Source organism: Podarcis tiliguerta (assembly GCF_965153285.1).
Source record: "Podarcis tiliguerta genome assembly, chromosome: 3".
Lineage (NCBI taxonomy): Eukaryota > Metazoa > Chordata > Lepidosauria > Squamata > Lacertidae > Podarcis > Podarcis tiliguerta.
Genome location: NC_139536.1, coordinates 17,460,306 through 17,468,041, shown reverse-complemented (window position 1 = coordinate 17,468,041; position 7,736 = coordinate 17,460,306). Strand labels below are relative to the sequence as shown.

The 7,736-nt window shown below is 45.5% G+C and overlaps 1 protein-coding gene across 3 annotated transcripts in view; it reads left to right on the top strand.

Annotated features, from left to right (window-relative positions):
- The first annotated feature begins 5,261 nt into the window (after positions 1-5,261).
- The window catches only part of LOC310674182 (uncharacterized protein), a 276,582-nt gene continuing 274,107 nt past the window's right edge, over positions 5,262-7,736 (top strand). For all 3 annotated transcript variants that reach the window (XR_014509418.1, XR_014509419.1, XR_014509420.1), the window contains exon 1: positions 5,262-6,290. The gene's annotated coding sequence lies outside the window, so the exon portion shown is untranslated. The remainder of the gene's footprint in view (positions 6,291-7,736) is intronic.

The following is a 7,736-nucleotide window of genomic DNA, read 5'->3' as shown; positions in this document are numbered from 1 at the left end:
CCAAGTAAATTGATACCATGGGATGGTAGGCAAATAAACTCCGAGAACTATTGCTTTATTGTAACCCTGTTTCCGTCGCATATTGACACAGAAATTCACATTAACGTGGATAATAAGCAAGAGACGATTTTTCTGTTATCGACAGCATCCATTATCCTAATAAACGACACTTGCATTTCCTCTTTATATCCACAACATTTTTACACATGCCTTGCGCATTGCCGTGACATTTCCCTTTTTAAAAGGCCTCTCGTGTTTATTTCCAGTGAGTGTTGTGTGACAAAGGAATTCCTCAGTTTTGGCTCTTATCTTCTGTTCTTCCAGCTGCCCAAGCGAATGCCTGCCATAGCAGATGCCCTGGCTTCCTTGCTAGCACATGTCCCAATTCTTTCCGTCTTTATTTATAGCTGACTTTGAAGAACTCTCTGAAACTTGGCATATGTTGAAATTCGTTAAGAGATCTGGAGTGCAGCGTGTCGCAGGAACATAGGAAGCTGCCTTATGGCGAATCAAACCATTGGTTCATCTAGCATCAGGCGAGGTGACATGGGGTTCAAACCTGGAGATGCTGGGTTTCAAACCTGGGACGTTCTGCATGCAAAGCCGATGCTCTGCCACTGAGCTATGGCTGAGCTCTATTTCTCTGTTGCACCTGAATCAGGTGTAGCCAGGCAAATGCTGGTCCAGGACCTGGATGTCGTGATGGAGCTAGATGATGGCCAATAAGTTGAAGTTGAATCCCAACAAGGCTGAGGCCCTCTGGGTAGGGGATTTTCAGGTCTGGCAAGTAAGTGGTGGTTCCTGTTCGACACAGGATTGCTGTGTCCTAAAGGAGCAGGGCTGCTCATTGGAACCATCCTTTACTGCAACTCCTTGCTCTGCCCCACCCGCAAACACCACAGATGCTGGCATCACCATTCAGACTATCCAGAGAAATTTCCTTAACTTCTGGAGCAGATTTGAGTATATTTCACTCTGGATAGTCTGAAAGGTGATGCCGGCGAAAAGAAAATCAGCAAAAATCAGTTCCCCTCCCTCATACTGGATTGAAGGCCCTTCAGCGAATAGAAGGGTAGCTTGAGGATCAGTCAGGAGTGCGTGCAGGAGCTGGGCCCTGTGACCAGTAGGGCTTCGCAGGACTGGGGCCTTCCTAAATTTGTTCTGGAGAGGCAAGGCACAGCTGCACAGGTGAGGCCGCTTGGTAACTCACTGCACCTGGTGACTAGAGCCGGAAGGGATATAAGGTCAGCATTTCCCTTCGGCTCTTTGCCACAGCAACACGTTTCCTGCCTCGCTGCGTTTGGCTTCTTGCTTCCTGATCCTCAGACCTCGGCTTCTTGACTCCTTGCTTCTCGACCCTCAGACCCTTGACTTTGTGACTCCCTGCTTCCTGACCCTCGGACCCCTGGTTTCTGGACTCTCGTTCCTGCTCCCGCCCTGCCATCTTGCCCCCGGTCCCGACGTCCTCAGCCGGGACTTTGATTGCCCATAGACCGGACCATGACAGGATCCAAGCCATGGTCTGTGGTGTTTGTGAAATGAGGAAGGGCCAGCCCTACTATTAGGTATTTGGTGGCAGGCGAAGGCCAGCAGTGGCATTCCACTGAGTGTTCCTCCTGAGCAACCTCAAACATTTCCCTCTGCTTGAAGGAAGGAAATAATATGTCTGCCACATGCTCTGTCTTGGTCCCCCTAAACTAGCTTGCTGCCTTAAGGCGTTGAAGTAAAATTCAGCTGCCAGGCCAATCAGCTTCTGTCCATGGAGTGGAGAGGGGGGCATCTTGTCCTTTGCCTCAGGCAGCAATATGTCTGGGGCCGGCCTAGGGAGATGTGAGAAACAGCAGTTGGACAGTTTGGGGATTTGGAGACATACAGAGCTGTGAATGTGTGAGGAGGCTGAAGGTGAAATAAGTTCTCTCTTTCTGAAACTCTGAGGTGTGGGGTGGGAGCAGAACTGATCCCTTGCTGGAGTTACTGTTTGCCACCGCTTATGCTCTGTTTGTGTATTTTATAAATGAAATATTACAAAGACACCACAACTCTCCGGTTCCATGCAACGGAATCTAAACCTGATAATTCTGCCCTTGGAATTACTCTCTGCTCTGGGAAGCGGGGAGCACATAACAATATTTGAGGGCATTGGCTTACATGCTGCTGCGAAGGACAGCTTATTTCCTGCTTGCATTGAGTTGCCTTCTAAGACGATACACAAGCTGGGATTGATTTCATTCTGCGCAACTTTTATTAGTTACAGCTTTTCCCTTCCCCATGCTGTACATTTGCATTCTGGCTGAGACGCCTCTTAGATCTGGTTCACTCATGAGGGATGGAAGGGTCTGTCCATTTTAGTGCTCTCGGTTTCACATCTTTCCCGTCTTAAATTCAGTTCTCTGCATTTCTGCAGCATTTTTCTTCTTCTAATGTATAATTTTTTTTGCAAGCAGTTTACCCCCAATATAATGCATTTTAACGTTACTTTCACTTATATGCACCCTCTGCCTTAATATATGCTGCTTTATAAACCTTGGTTGTTTGGTGAACTGTACTGCAAAATTTGGATATATTTGGAAGAAATGCTGCATATCAGTTCACATATTGGTTTGTAGGTTTGCCATATTTCAAAAAGTGAAAATCTGGACACAAAAGTTGTTGGGCTTTTATTGGCAAAGTTGTTGAGCGTTTTTGGTGAAATAAAAAAGGGGGGTTTCAGCTACTTTTAATTAAATTTGTCAAATTCTCTATATGTACTACTGACATGGGCTGCCATACGTCTAAATTTTCATGGACATTTCAGCAATTTCCACCCACACACTGTTTATGAGAGCTGAATACCGGCTACGGTACGTGTGGCAACCCTATTTGGGAAGTGCAAATTTGATAGATTCCTGCTGAGTGACTTACTTTTGTGGTGGATTCCTTTATTATTATTTCATTTTAAAATAGTTTTTATTTACACCATTCTTCCGCCAAATAAAGGCCCCCAGAATGGCTTACAAATGTAAATAGTAAAACATATTGCGGACCCATCCGCAGTGACCCCCCACCCTGAAGCAAGGCCTGAGCCAAGAAGGGGAACAAACCCTGCCCAACTGACCTGGCCAGATTGGCTAGTATTCAAATACAGTGGTACCTCAGGTTAAGTACTTAATTCGTTCCGGAGGTCCGTTCTTAACCTGAAACTGTTCTTAACTTGAAGCACCACTTTAACTAATGGGGCCTCCTGCTGCTGCCGCGCCACCGGAGCACGATTTCTGTTCTCATCCTGAAGCAAAGTTCTTAACCTGAAGCACTATTTCTGGGTTAGCAGAGTCTGTAACCTGAAGCGTATGTAACCTGAGGTACCACTGTACTGTAAAACGATAGCAGGAAAGCCCGCCAGTCTCCCGCAGCTGGTCTGGGAATTCCCCACTGACGGCTGCCTAGCCCTGACCTTGCTTCCAAGGGCAAGGGCCTGGTGCGACAGGCCGCAATAGCTGCCCGCCCTGTGACCGGGTAAGCAGCCATTCTTAAGTCTGAGGGCAGGGACTAAGGTCACATCCACACCGTCCATTTAAAGCACTCTTATACCACTTTAACAGTCATGGCTTATACCCAAAGAGCCATGGGAAGTGTAGTTTGTTAAGGGCGCAAACCTCTCAGATCCACTATTCCCAGCACTCTTAAGAAACGACTTTACCTAGGATACTCCATATTTATTAGAGCTGTGATTCCTGGTTAGCAGAGTACTGTAGACCCTCTGTTTTTTCAAAAGCCAAGTCTTTTGAAAATGTTGAAATCTCGATGGTAGTTTTTGTTGTGTGAACCCATTGGGAAACCACTGTATTAAAGTGGTCTAAGAGTGCAGATGCGGACCTAAGAGACACAACATGAAAGGAATTTGGCGGGCAGAGGGAGAAAGCAATCTCAGGCGCTGGTGCCTGGTTACATCGTTCTTATAATAATCAGCCGGAAGAGGAAAGAGTCCAAAGGGTAGAAATGTTATAAGGAATTAAGTATAAATAGATTAATAGAAAAAATAAGGTTAGAATGTCTTAAGATAACTATAGGATAGAAAACAGAGGAAGATGGAAAGGAATTGCTGAAATAATTAATAGAAATGGAATACAAAAAGGGAGGTGTGAGGAGGTCGTTGAAATAAGTGAATGGAAGACAAGATATTGAAATTGTTTGATGTGTTTTAGATTGTTTTTGTTTTGTTAGTTTAATGTGTTAGTGTTAGGTGTTAGTGTTATGTAGTGTTTTTGTATTGTATTGTCCATTTTTATTTCTTCTATGTAGTGTCTAAATTGTTGGAAAAGTAATAAATATTATAAAAATAAAAAAAAGAAAGAGTCCAAAGGGAGGAGGAGCCAGGTTCTGGCTGGTCTCTCAGGGGACTCAATGGACATTAATACACTTTCCTCTGCCACATGCAGAAACTTCTGTGTGGGCGGGGGCTGCTATGCATAAACACCTACACAAATGGGTTGGCCCACTCATGTGATCTACCCACTGTGAGGTGGTGTGGCTCACATGAGTGTGACCCACTCACACGGGCATTTTCGGGCCTAGGCTCCTATTCATTCCAAAAGTTCTGTGAGCTGTGGGAAAGGGTGTATCCGTCTTGCTCTGGGCCCTTTGCCGTGTACAAGCCTACACGCTGAAAGGAAATATCAGTGATGATCAGAAGAATGGCAGAAGGCTCCTGTCTTTATAGAGAGTATTCCTGACAACGCGCTCTAACCTGGGTTGCTTCACTTTGATAGCACTTTGCTTCTCTCAAAAAGTCCCAATTGTTTGTGAAACCTGTATGTGATTGAATCCCATCCAAAAATAGTGGCAGTCTGGCCGTGGCCATAGAACCCAGGTATTTGGAAGTGGAAGGAACTCCCAAATTACCTGGATCTAGGGGCAGAGGAGGGGTGCGGGTGGCGCTGTGGGTTAAACCACAGAGCCTAGGACTTGCTGATCAGAAGGTCAGCGGTTTGAATCCCTGCGACGGGGTGAGCTCCCACTGCTAAGTCCCTGCTCCTGCCAACCTAGCAGTTCGAAAGCACATCAAAGTGCAAGTAGATAAATAGGTACCGCTCCGGCAGGAAGGTAAACTGCGTTTCTGTGTGCTGCTCTGGTTCGCCACATGCTGGCCACATGCACGCCAGCTCCCTCGGCCAGTAAAGCGAGATGAGTGCCACAACCCAAGAGTCGGCCACGACTGAACCTAATGGTCAGGGGTCCCTTTACCTTTAGGGGCAGAGGAAATGGGGCCGTGGAGGTGGCCCACCCCAGATATCATCACTGAGGGTGGTGACATTCAGCACGCCCCCCATCTGCGACTCCCAAGCCTACCCCGAGCCGTTGGGGGAAGGGCGGAGCTGCCAGAAGCATTCCCCCCTTCCCCCTTTGTTTTGACAGCTCGGGGGAGGCTTGGGAGTCATGGGCACACCGTTGCCCCCCACTCCCGGGCTGCCTCCTGTGGGGGGAAGCCTCTCCCGAGCTGTCAAAAGGAAGAGGGAAGGAAGGCTGCTGGCAAAGCGATGTGGCTCCCTCCCCACCCAGGAAGCAGCCCCCATGGGCAGCTCACCTCCAGGGACGCTCGCCCAGCCCCCATGTCCCCACCCCTGGGTGCACTAGCTCCACCTCTGCCTGGATCAGCAAAAATCTTGCATTCGGGGTTCATTTTTGCCTCTTCTGAATTTTCTCCAGTGTGTTAGCCCAGTCGTTTTGATGTGTTCCAAATGGAGTACACAACTGAAGGCCAATAGAAGTGCACTCTTTGGCATGTGCTGGGGAAAAAGCATGCTACTTTCCCCCCAGCAGATGAAAACCAAAACCAACAAACAGGATAATCACTGTGTGTATTTGCTAAGAAGACCCTCTTCTCTTCAGGAAATCTTTAGGCATGCTGAGAGGTGCTAAGTTGCTCACAACAGCGAATCCTATACATTTCTGTCTGGAAGTCGTAGAATTCCAGCAAAAATTGAAACGGGGGCAGAAAATGCTATTGTTCACCTGCTTGCCCCAATTGCAGCACATAAATCAATCCAGTAAATACGACTGGTATTCGCTGTTGTTGCTTTCAGTCCGCAAACAATATGTAATTGATTATGTCCCCCTCCCCTCTCTTTTGCATTGAAATGAAAGGAGTGGGATGACATGATGTAATTAAGCTATGCAGTTTTGCCGCAGCAGACAGCGAGATGAAGATTGTAGCTTTTGGTGGAAGACGAACTGCAGCAGAGCAGAAACAGTGCTGCGTGTGACGAAAACCGGGAGGAACGGGAAATGATGCCTTCTTACATTGCGACTCAGAAGTAAGTTTAACTGAATTCAATAGGTCTTACTTCCAAGCAGTGAAGTAGGTGGGTACAGGATTGCTACCGGGAATGTCTTCAATTTCCACCTGCACATGTACATAAATAAAGCTTGATGTGAACAACTCTAGAAAAAGGACAGTGAGGTGCAGCTCATTGCTGCTGCTGTTTCGCATGCATTTACTGCAAGATATCATTTATAATGCTATTTCTTCTGACAAGGCATGGAAACTAAGTATACCTGTTTCCATCTGAGAAAAGCTAGGGGTAATAGAATACTTCGTAAAGAGCAATATATAGGAAATAAAAAGCCATTTGGAATGTATATTTATATATGAATTTCCATACCAATTTATTGAAACAAAGGATGTGGTTTCTCTCAAAAGCTGAGCTCGAGGCGATATTTTTGTTTTTTAAAATATAAGGATTTATAGAAATCAGTATGCTTCATTAGCCAGCTCCGTTTTATTTTACAGCTCTGTGTGTATTGCTTAAAAGTCCTTGCTATAGTTTTTTAAGTGCGGTTTGAGGGATTTATTTTTATGTAGTACAGTCAAATATGTCATCTGAAGCTGAGCCATATATACTTCAATCCTTTAGAATGTTTGGAAAAGGACTGGCTTTTTCTGATCCAGATTTTCTTGGCATCACTATTAAAGCACCTGCAAAGGAAAAAAAAAGGGAAGAAAAAAACATTTCACATCCATCTGGCTTGGTTACATGTAAACTGCCTACATTATGTCAAGTGCAATAAAGGCAGGAATAAAAACAAAACCACTATCAGCTAAGAGAATTTTATTTATTCCTTTTTGAGCTACGGAAGCAACTTTCTGCCTAGTACTACAGCCGATGATCATGCAACTGTAGTGTGTGTTGGCATATGTAGCCGAGGTGGAGAGAGAGGGGCTTACTCATATGGGACAAGGTTTGCTGAGGCTGAAAAGATTTGCCTTTGAAAAATGTTAGGTGGTCACTCCCCTGCTGAAAAAGAAGAAAGTTGAGGGAAAATAGTGGAGGAGCCCTTGCTTTTTTTAATAGAACTAAAAATCTGAAACTATGCTTGCATGTACATCATGCTTTTTAAAGCACCCCCCAAAGAATTCTGGGAGCTGTGTTTTCATTTCTTTCGCTCTGTTACATACTTCGTGTTTTCGCTTTGTATTTTTATGCTGCAAACTCCCCCGTGATCTTTGAATGAAGGGAGCTGTATAAATTTCAATAAATCAATAGGAAACCCCTCACGGAGCTACAGTTCCCAGCACCCTTAATGAACTATAGTTCCCGTGATTCTTTTGAAGGGTGCTTTAAAGGAACAATGGGTATGCAACCTATAAAGCATGGGGGTTGTGTCTTCTTCTATGTCATCACAAGTACTGTCCAATAGGTGCCTGCGGCAAGTGAAGAAGAGCATTCTGCACCTCTTTCACAGGAGCTGGACTCTGCTAA